At 36.8% G+C, this 12,100-nt stretch overlaps 1 pseudogene; it reads left to right on the forward strand.

The window, feature by feature from the left end:
• Nucleotides 1-3,869: 3,869 nt before the first annotated feature.
• On the forward strand, nt 3,870-6,218 carry LOC101037714 (F-box/WD repeat-containing protein 12-like; annotated as a pseudogene).
• Nucleotides 6,219-12,100: the final 5,882 nt, after the last annotated feature.

The following is a 12,100-nucleotide window of genomic DNA, read 5'->3' on the forward strand; positions in this document are numbered from 1 at the left end:
ATCAGGAAGCCACATCCCTAGGAAAAGGGGAAGAGTACTACATCAAGGAACTACCCCATGGAACAAAAGAATCTGAACAGCAGCCTTGAGCCCCAGATCTTTCTTCTGACATAGCCTACCCCAAAGAGAAGAAACCAGAAAAACAATTTTGGCAATATGGCAAAACAAGATTTTTTAACACCCCCCAAAAAAATCACACTAGCTTACCAGTAATGGATCCAAACCAGGAAGAAATCCCTGATTTACCTAAAGAATAATTTAGAAGGCTGATTATTAAGCTAATCAAGGAGGCACTAGAGAAAAGTGAAGTCCAATTTAAGGAAATAAAAAAAACGATACAAGAAATGAGGGGAGAAAACATCAGTGAAATAGATAGCATAAATAAAAAAACAATCACAACTTCAGGAAATAAAGGACACACTTAAAGAATTGCAAAATGTTCTGGAAAGTTTCAGCAATAGAATCTATCAAGCAGAAGAAAAAATTTTAGAGCTCGGAAAGAAGGTATTTCAATTAGTCTAAACCAACATAGATTAAAAAAAAGAAAAAAAAAAAGGACATAGTCTCCAAGAAGTTTGGGATTATGTTAAATGACCAAACCTAAGAATAACTGGTGTTCCTGAGGAAGAATAGAAATCTAAAAGTTTGGAAAACACATTTGGGAGAATAATCAAGGAAAACTTTCCGGGCCATGCTAGAGACCTAGACATCCAAATGCAAGAATCTCAAAGAATATTTGGGAAATTCATCACAAAAAGATAATCACCTAGGCATGTTGTCATCAGGTTATCTAAAGTTAATACGATGGAAAAAAATCTTAAGAACTGTGAGACAAAGGTACCAGGTTACCTATAAAGAAAAACATATCAGATTAACAGCAGATTTCTCAGCAGAAACCTGACAAACAAGAAGGGATTGGGGCCTTATCTTCAGCCTCCTTAAACAAAACAATTATCAGCCAAGAATTTCGTATCCAGTGAAACCAAGCTCCATAAATTAAGGAAAGACACAGTCTTTTTCAGACAAACAAAGGCTGAGAGAATTTGCCACTACCAAGCTAGCACTAGAAGAACTGCTAAAAGGAGCTCGAAATCTTGAAACACATCCTGGAAATACATCAAAACAGAACCTCTCTAAAGCATAAATCTCACAGGACCTATAAAATAAAAATAAAATAAAATAAACCCATAGGTATACAGGCAACAAATAGCAAAATGAATGAAATGGTACCTCACATCTCAATACTAATGTTGAATGTAAATAGCCTAAATGCTCCACTTAAAAGATAACATAATTGCAGAATGGATAAGAATTCACTAACCAACTACCTGCTGCCTTCAAGAGACTTGCCTAATACATAAGGACTCACATATATTTAAGGTAAAGGGTTGAAAAAAGGCATTTCATGCAAATGGACACAAAAGTGAGCAGAAGTAGCTATTTGTATATCAGACAAAGCAAACTTTAAAGCAACAGCAGTTAAAAAAGACAAAGATGGAAATTATATAATGATAAAAGGCCTTCTCCAACAGATAAATATCAGAATCCCAAATATATATGCACCTAACACTAGAGCTCCCAAATTTATAAAACAATTACTACTAGACCTAAGAAATGAGATATATAGCAAAACAATAATAGCAGGGAACTTTAATACTCCACTGACAGCACTAGATGAGTCATCAAGACAGAAAGTCAACAAAGAAACAGTGGATTTAAACTATACCCTGGAACAAATTGACTTAACAGATATTTACAGAACATTCTACCAACAACCACAGGATATACCTTCTATTCATCAGTGCATGAAACTTTTTCCAAGATAGACCATATGGTAGGACACATAACAAATACATTTTAAAAAATTGAAATGATATCAAGTACTCTTTCAGACAACAGTGGAATAAAACTGAAAATCAACTCCAAAAGGAGCCTTCAAAACCAAAGACATAGAAATTAAATAACCTGCTTCTGAATGATCATTGGGTCAACAAATAAATCAATATGGAAATTAAGTAATTCTTTGAACCGAATGATAAGTGTCACAACCTATCAAAACCTCTGGGGTACAACAAAAGCAGTCTGAAAGAAGACAAATAGACAATCTAAGGTCACACCTCAAGGAACTAGAGAAAAAAGAACAAACTAAACCCAAACCCAGCAGAAGAAATGAAGTAAGATCAGAGCAGAATGAAATGAAATGGAAACAAACAAAAAAATGATACAAAAGATGATAAGTGAAACAAAAGCTGGTTCTCTGAAAAGATACATAAAATTGATATGCCATTAGCGAGATTAACCAAGAAAAGAAGAGAGAAGATCCAAATAAGCTCAATTATAAATGAAAGGGGAAATATTACAACTGACACCACAGAAATACAAAAAATCATTCAAGTCTGCTATGAATACCTTTATATACATAAACTAGAAAACCTAGAAGAGATGGATAAATTTCTGCAAAGATACAACCCTCCTGTCTTTCATCAGAAAGAATTAGAAACCCCAAGCAGACCAATAACAAGCAGCAAGATTGAAATAGTAATAAAAAAAATTACTGACAAAAAAGTGCAGGACCAGATGGATTCATAGCTGAACTCTTCCAGACCTTCAAAGAAGAATTGGTGCCAATCCTATTGATACTCTTCCATAAGATAGAGAAAGAGGAAATCCTCCCTAAATAATTCTATGAAGCCAGTATCACCCTGATACCAAAACTGGAGAGGACAAAACTGAAAAAGAAAACTACAGACCAATATCCCTGATGAAAATATATGCAAATATCCTTAACAAAATATTAACTAACTGAATCCAACAGCATATCAAAAAGATAACCCACCATGATTAATTGGGCTTCCTACCAGGGATGCAAGAATGGTTTAACATACACGAGTCAATAAATGTGATACACCACATAAACAAATTTTTACAAATCACATGATCATCTCAATAGATGTATAAAAAGCATTTGACAAAATCCAGCATCCCTTTATGCTCAGCAAAATTGGCATACATGGGACATATGTCAATGTAATAAAAGCTGTATATGACAAACCCACAGCCAACGGTGAATGGGAAAAATTTGAAAGTGTTTCCTTTGAGACCTGAACCAAGGCAAGGAAGGCTTGTCTTGTCTTTTACTATGTCTATTCAACACAGTACTGGAAGTCCTGACCAGAGCAATCAGACAAGTTTGGTGTATACTGTTTGAGTGATGGGTGCATCAAAATCTCACAAATCACCACTGAAGAACTTATTCATAGAAGCAAATTCCACCTACCCTGCAAAAATCTAAGGAAATAAAAATAAAAAAAGAAAAAACAGAGGATAATGTTAGTAATTTGTGAGGATGAAATAGGAATAAATGGGATAATAGGTGTAAATAGCTGAGCACAGTGCAAGGTGCATACGATGTGTTCAATCACGCTAGTTAAAAAATTGTAGTAATTTAATGTATTCATGAAGTTTATTTAATGCATACCCACATATTAACAGGCAGTTTTGTTCACTCTCCCCCAAGTTTGCAGACAATGGTATCTGTGAATCTGATGGCCTCAAAGGCAAAGTCAACACTAATACCTGTCATTTCCACCACCACCTCCTGGACAGGCTTTTTAAAGTTTTTAGGGTTAAAATAATTAGTGACTGAAAGGAGAGTGCACGTGGGTTCAGGCATGGAAAATGAAGATCTGATTGCCTGACTTAGTTTTGAAGTGAATATTCTCTTTCCTGGACGTATTCAACTTGCTGCAGGTTTCCCAGGTGAACAAGGATTGAAATAGGGTTGCAGACAGCAATTACCTGTCGGGGGCATACTCTCTGCAGAGATGGGACTACAGCAATGTCACTGATCAACACCTGGGCGCACACACATGGAAGCAATTTTTCCTGCACCAAAGAAGGAAGGAGTTTGGTTGTCATTGGCACAGCCAGATAGCTTTATCTACAAAATAACTAAGAACACTGCATTTGAAGCAGGTTTGGCTTATCTCACAGGAAATAGCCTTACAATGGATGAACAGGAGAAATCAATCATTTGTAGTGCATCTCCAAAGAAAGAGCTTTGTGTTTGGGATGTGCAAGAGGTCACCATGACCTGGTCAAGCCCAGTCCAGAAGTTCCAGTTCTCAAATTTGGTAACCCTCCCTCAGATGCATCTTGTCATCACTGCGGATATAAGCAAAACAATCAAAGTGTGAAATTGTCAGGACAGGGATCCTCTGGCTGCTCTCCCCATGCCAGAGACTGTTATTGCATGGAAGCCTGTCTCACAAAGGATCGCCCATTCTTTTTTTTTTTTTTTTTTTTTGAGACGGAGTTTCGCTCTTGTTACCCAGGCTGGAGTGCAATGGCATGATCTCGGCTCACTGCAACCTCTGCCTTTTGGGTTCAAGCAATTCTCCTGCCTCAGCCTCCTGAGTAGCTGGGATTACAGGCATGCGCCACCATGCCCAGCTAATTTTTTGTATTTTTAATAGAGATGGGGTTTCACCATGTTGACCAGGATGGTCTCGATCTCTTGACCTCGTGATCCACCTGCCTCGGCTTCCCAAAGTGCTGGGATTACAGGCGTGAGCCACCGCGCCCGGCAGGATGGCCCATTCTTAATGGTTGGTGATGTTGCATGTGACATCTACACATTTACACTGCCTGGGGTAAGGAATCTTTCTAAAGTTACTACATTTCAATATGCTATTGTACTTCTACAATGCTCTCCTGACAGGAAATGCGTATTTGCATGTGGGACATACAGTCGTACCTTTCCACAGGTATTCCTCTCAGAGGACTTACTGAGACTATCAGAAGGCAGTGCTCCTCTGTCTACCTTTCTCCCACGTAAATTCTGCACCACCACCTGCTGGAACCCAAAGAAAAAAAGCAGGATAACACTGATGTCCCATAATTGCCATGGAAGAGGGAATTTATCACCTTTGATCTCACAACCAGGAATACTGGAGGCCAAACAGTCATCCAAGCATGTGAGATCTCAAGTTTCCTTATCTGGAGTGCCCTACCTTGGTAGGAGCCAGTGATTTAGATTTGATTGTCTTTACTTGTGGGCCATACTTGCTCCTCTTCAGCATCACTGGCTTCCTGCTGCAATGATTTCAGGACCACCAGACAGCCATCAACAACTTCTGGGTGGATACTCTCTATGTCCTCACCACATTCAATGACTGTGCACCTGTACCTGTGGGAAGAGAAAGGCCACCCTTCATACCCCAGGAGCTGCTGTCATCTGGAAAATACAAGGTGTGATCACATACCACATGGTGGAGACGAGGTTTCACTGTGTTGGCCAGGATGGTCTCGATCTCTTGACCTCAGGATCCACTGGCCTTAGCCTCGCAAAGTGCTGGAATTATAGGCGTGAGCCACCATGCCAGGCCTACAGACATTTTCTTTCAGATCATTGCTAGTCATCATAATGCTTATAATGCTTTTCTGGCAACATCTAAAAAAATACATATATCCTTTGCACTGATAATGCCACTAAAAAGGATTTACTGTGAGGGTATATCTCCAGTGATTCGAGTACATTGGCTGTTCATTACAGCATTTGTGATATTCAAGAGCTGGAAGCTCCCTAATTGCCCAAACATAAGAGATTGTTTACATTACCATTGTATATTCACACAAGGAAGTATCATGCAGCTGTTAGTAACTTTTTTTTTTTTAAAGAATAGGAGACTATATTCAGATAATTTATTTCCAGTTTTTTGAGGCAAAAATACTGTAAGCATCTGTAATCATGCTTAGCTGGCTTTCATGGTTTTTGCTCTCTGTATCATGTCTAATAAACCTTAGTTTAAAAATAATAATAATCAGTGACTCCTAATACTCTTGCCTGGGGAAACATCTCATTGATGTCAACCCCGATGAGCCTAGAAACATCAGAGGCTTTTAGCCCAAGAAAATGGCTGAGCCAATTCCTTGAAGTCCAAGGCTATGCAGGTGGAACTGGACGTGACCTATACATTCAGAGGATAAACTTCTCTTAGGCATACAAAGCTGATGCACCTGTGTTGCTAGAAATTAAAAAAAGTCCTTTTGATTTTATCTGTGATAGAAGGAGCTCTTTGTTTGCATGGCTCCAAATTTGACATTGAATAGACAGAGTCACTGAAAACAATGCAAAGGTACATTCTTACTCTTGTGGGGTTTAACGCAGCTCCGAAACTTTTAAGTACCTCATGGCTTATGATACAGGCCTTATCTAAAGGAGCCGAGCATGGATTTTCTCCACTGAGATTTCATGCACAACAGTATATTAAGTAACTGAGCTTAATATGTGCTTCTGCATATATTAAGGGGGATAATATGTGCCATAAAGATGGTAAGTCTTACTTTCTCTGCAGGTAAATCTGCTAGGTCTGTCTAATGTTAATGTAGTTGGGGAGAGAACAGTGTTCCACAGGGACACAGAGTGACAAGAAAAGAAATAAAGGATGTTAGCTGTGGATCAATACCTGTGCAGGAAAGGAAATCAAAGAAATGAGAACTAACTTTTCCTTCAGGCAGAAGTTGCCCTTGGGATACAAGAAAGAGCTGCATTCCCTGCTCTCTGGAAGAGGGAACATTAAGACTTTATCTCCAAGCTTCTAATTACCAGCTTGAATAAAGACCTAGAGTGCAATTTACACAAAGTTTATTGATAGAAAATAGATTATGTTATCAATTTGCTGTAATGAAAGTTACAGTTATTTTTGAAGTCAGTTATCATTTCTCTTTGGAATGGAAAAAAAATCAATTTTGCTGAAAACAAACCTTCGAAGTTCTCCAAAAGAATTTAAGATTTATATCTGTAATAATATCGAGGTTCAAAGGTAATATGAAACTGAATCTGAATGACATTAATATTTGTGACGTAAGTCTTGTCTGTTTTGCTCAGTGTTCTATCCCAGGAGCCTAGAAGAGTTTGTACTTAGTATAAGCTTAATATTTCTTGAAAAAATGAATTAATACTCAAGTTAACACTAGAATTAATACGCATGAGATATTATATTGTCACAACAAGAGTCCAGAACTTGAGATAAGACACTTGTGTTTTAATCCTAACTGCCATTAAGTAGCTAAATTCATTGAATATGATCATTAATTTAACAAAGATTGTAGTTCCACACACATAAAAGGGCATAAGATATCCATGATATGTTTCTTGGTAGAATAATAGGTAATATCATAAAGTGTTTGAAGCATTGATGTATCCAATGTGGAAGAAGAAAATACAAATTCTGGAGGAAATTTTATCATAGGTGATGGTTACTCCAATTTAAAGGATTATGTGTGTGTATATGTGTGTAGAAAAAAAAGCTCTTAATCATATATATTTTAAATCTGAGGATCTTTCAATATATTGAATATATTTGCAATTCTTAATTTAACTTGATTAGGTAGACTTGAGGTAATTTCTTTAGAAATGGAGAATTACTCTTTTGCTTTGAGTCCTTTTAGTCAAACACAAAATTGGAAGATTATGAATCTTAGACTGCCTATTTCTTGTATCTGGTGTATAAACGCATTTTAATGTTTCTGTCAACATATGACAAGTTCTGCCATCTTTATGGTGTCTTTGGGGAAGAAGGGAGTGAGTTAGGAAAGGAGTGGGCACTTGGCACCATATATTGCCTGATTATCTCCTTTATTTCACACTGGTTTCATCTTCTCTGATGCTCTCTGCAACTCCGAATTCCTTGTGGCCCCGAACTGCAGGAAGTGGTACCCTGTTTTCCCTTCCAGCACATGCTTATCAGTACCATGGAGTCTAGAGGACTTAATCTGAAAGGCGATTAAGTGATTGGAGAGAAAATGCGTCATAAAATGAAATCTTTCCCCATAATGCAGTATTTCCAAGTTTAGGGGCAAAATATATTCCTTAAATACTGGACTACACATTTGATGTGTTGATTGTGTCTGTCTGGTACAGCTGGTTCAGGAAAATGACCAATGTACTTAGTTTGTTTCTATCGTTGGAGTTTTCCCATAAGTCTCTTTTGAATTATTTTGAGCTTCATGTTCTATGGGATATGATAAAGCAGATAACTCAAACTTTAGGGTCTATGTTGATGCCTAAAATAGAAGTAACTTGTGGCTGATAGCATATTAATGCTTCTCTCCCTGTTTTGTTCTTAACCAACCATTAGAAGAAGCTAAAACAGAAGGCTTTTTCTGTCACGTTTCCTATCCTCATCCTGGCCCGCTAGTTCATGAATTGTAGCTAATAGCCAAAAGGAAAAGTGGGAAGCCCTATTCATTGAAGATTGTGCCTTGGTTCAGAGTTTCTTTCTTTTTCTTTTTCTCCTTGTAATTTGTTTCTTTTTTCAGCTATTGTAGTACAAAATGCCGGTTATCATGCCTCTAGGCTAAAGATGCCACAGCTGAGTGGAGGTGGTGGGAAATTACAAGTTCAACCGCTTATTACATGTTTCACTTGGTGCCTGCTTAAAGCACTAGCAAGTTACATCTACAAATTTTCTTTACTGTATTTTCTTTTTTTCTGGTCAGCAGACATTGATTCTTGGAGATCTAATACTTTTTGCCCTTATTTCTTTCTGATTTTTGGAGGTGGAAGACATTCATGTCTATGTCTTCTTGGTCTATTTGCTCAGGCTTTTGGTCAAAATAGCTGTCCTGGCAAGCTCATGTCTTTTTACTTTGGGTTTAGACTGCAGGAAATCATTGACTAATTATGTGTCCTGACTGTTGGTTCTCTGAGCAAAATAACTTTCCAGCTTTACTCCCCATAACTTAAATAATTTTGCTCTTCACCCCTTCTTGTTTTCTAAGTTAGTTTCTGCTTTCCCCCTTTTGTGTCTGAATAAACCTATTTTGATGAACATTTTGATGAGCTAGTTCAAGGCTGTACTTTACCTGTTAAAACAAGTTTTGAATTTTATTATTAACTATTTAGTTACTATAGGAAAGTATATTGATTCTGTATCCTTTCATGGATAAAGTAAATAAATGACATGAATATGAATAAAGTGAAATGGCAATGAATGAAAAGCAATAGAATTCCATAAATGCTGCTACTCAGAGCTTTTACTGACATTACATGGAAAATGTTCTGTCTAAGATCAACAGAAAAATTTACTTTCAGATCTGACTATATCAGGAAGTGTCATTTTCCACTAATGAGCGTTTAATAGGGTTTATCTATTGCCAATGCCCACGAAAAAGAAAAAAGCTGCCAGAAGGAGAGGAAAACAGAGTGCTTAGAGGAGAGAAAGTAAGAAATTATTTTGTCCTGGTAAACAGGTAAAGCAGGCAGACAAATTTTCGTAGTATATGTTGAATACACGTACATTTTTCTGCAGATAAGAATTGAAAAGTAATTAATGCTAAAATGCTCTACTTTGAGCAGTGCAGGTTGAAAGCCTTAAAACTTACTATGATTAATAATAAAGGTTTGGAAGCAAGATGTGACATTCAGTGTAGATTGCACTTCTCGTGATAGGAAAAGATGTAATGCAGTTGTCTGAAACCTGGAAGAAGAATCCTGCCAGTGAACTAGAGCCTATGAGTAGAATCTTACGGCTCATAGGTTTTTAGTAAACCACATGAGCATTTAAAAAATTTCAAAATGTAGGTTCCATATCAGCAACAGAGACCTAGTGTATTTGACACCTGAAGTAGATAGATATATTTTCAACACTCCCTCATCTACCTGAAAGTTTGAATTTTCATCCTTTTGTTACATTCCAGTATAACATTTAATGTAAATTGTTGTTCAGCAACTGAAATGTGAATTTAATAAAAGTGAAACATCTATAAAAGGTTTAATGTAGACATTATGAAATTGTTCCACTGTTTGACTTTCTTGAATTATGCTTTAGTATTAAAACACAATACTATTCAAAAAGAATAAGCATAAATTTTGAAGACATAATTTTGAAGACATCTATAACTTAAAATCGGTAAAACATTTTATGTATGAATTAAAATTTACACTTCACAAGCAAGATTATTGCATATCATAATCTAGCCTGAAGAATTTCCTTGAGTATGTCTCCTAAGTCAGGTTCATTGGCAACAAATATCAACCTTTAAAAAATATGTAAATACCTTTATTTCACCTGCACTTTGGACAGATAGTTTTGCTGGATTCTTCGTTGACAATATTTTCTTTAAGCACTTTGAATATGTAATCTCATTGCCCTCTTAATTTTGTTGTTTCTGGTGTTAAGTCAATTATTAATCTTATTGAAGTCCCCTTGTGCATGATGTGTTATTTTCCTCCAGCTCCTTTCAAGATTTTCTCTTTACCTTTGTCTTTTATTTTATTTTAATTTGTTGTGATAAGAACATGTAATGTTGGTTTTACCCTCTTAACACACTTTTATTGAGTACATTATTGTTGACTAAAGGAAGAATGTTGTGCAGCAGATCTGTAGAGTTTGGCTTTATTAACTGAAAATTTATGACTTTTGATTAATAATTTCCCATTTCCTTCTTTCTCCTGCCCTGGAAAATACTATTTCACTCTTTGATTCTATGAATGTGACTATTTTAGATAACTTATAGAAGTGGATCATGCAGTATTTGTCTTTCTGTGACTGACGTATTTCACTTAGCATAATGTCTTCAAAGTTAATCTGTGGTATCCCTTTTCCTTCCTTCCTTCCTTCCTTCCTTCCTTCCTTCCTTCCTTCCTTCCTTCCTTCCTTCCTTCCTTCCTTCCTTTCCCTCCTTTCTTCCTTCCCTCTTTCTTTCTTCCTTCCTTCTTTCACTTTCTTTCTCTTTCTCCCTTCCTTCCCTCCCTCCCTCCTTCCTTCTTTCCTTCCTTCATTCTCTCTCTCCCTCCCTCTCTCCCTCCCTCCTTCCATCCTTCTCTCTCTCTTTCTTTCTCTTTCTTTCACACTCTGTCACCCAGGTTGGAGTGCAATGGCATAATCTTGGCTCACTGCAATGTCTGCTTTCCAGGTTCAAGTGAGTCTCCTGCCTCAGACTCCTGAGTTGCTGGGATTACAGGCGCCCACCACCATGTCCAGCTGATTTTTGTATTTTTAGTAGAGGCGGGGTTTCACCATGTTGACAGGCCCATCTCAAACCCCTGACCTTGTGATCCGCCTCCACTTGGCCTCCCAAAGTGCTGGGGTTACAGGTGTAAACCACCGCACCTGGCTTCCTTCTTTCTTTTTAAAAGAGAAATAGCATTCCATTGCGTGTGCAGACCACATTTTCTTTATCCATTCAGTAACATTCTATAGCCAAACATTTAGGTTATTTCTACTTAAGATTGTTGTGAATAGTTCTTCAATGAACATTCAAGTGCAGGTATCTCTTCAACATGCTGATTTCAGTTCTTTTGGATAAATACCAAGAAGTGAGATTGCTGAATCATATGGTAGTTCTAGTTTTAATTTTTTGAGGATTTTCTATACTATTTCTGTATAACTGCATCATTTTAAATTACCACCAATAGTACGCAAGAATTCTAGTATCTCTATATCCTCACTAACACTTGTTGTCTTCGGTTTTTGATAATAGTGACATAACAGATGTGAGTGATATCTCATTGTGATTTTGAGTTGCATTTTTTTAGTAATTAGTGATTTGAGAATTTTTTTCATATACCTGTCGGCCATCTGTATGTCTTCTTCAGAGGAATGCCTATTCAGGATTTTTTGCCCATTTTAAAATCGGATTGTTTGTTTTCTTGCTACTGAGCTGTTTGAGTTCCTTATACATTTTAGATGTTAACCCCTTATCAGTTGTATGGTTTGCAAATATTTTCTCGCATTCCATAGATTGTCTCTTCAGTCTGCCAATTGTTTTCTTTACTGAGCAGGAACTTTTTAGTATGTTATAATCCCATTTGTCTATTTTGCTTTTGTTGCCTGTGTTTTGGGGTCATATTCAGGAAATCATTTCCTAGACAAAAATTGTGGAGCTTCCCCTCTATGTTTTTTCCTAGTAGTTTTACAAGTTTCAAGTCTTATGTTTATGTTTTTAAGCCATTTTGAGTTGATTTTTGTGTGTGGTGTGAGTACAATTTTATTCTTTCAGATGTGGATATTCAATTTTCCCTACACTAATTATTTAAGAGATCATCTTTTCTGCGTTTTGTATCTTTGTGTGTGTGTGTGTGTGTGTGTGTGTG

The sequence above is a fragment of the Saimiri boliviensis genome, chromosome 3, assembly GCF_048565385.1.
Source record: "Saimiri boliviensis isolate mSaiBol1 chromosome 3, mSaiBol1.pri, whole genome shotgun sequence".
Classification (NCBI taxonomy): domain Eukaryota; kingdom Metazoa; phylum Chordata; class Mammalia; order Primates; family Cebidae; genus Saimiri; species Saimiri boliviensis.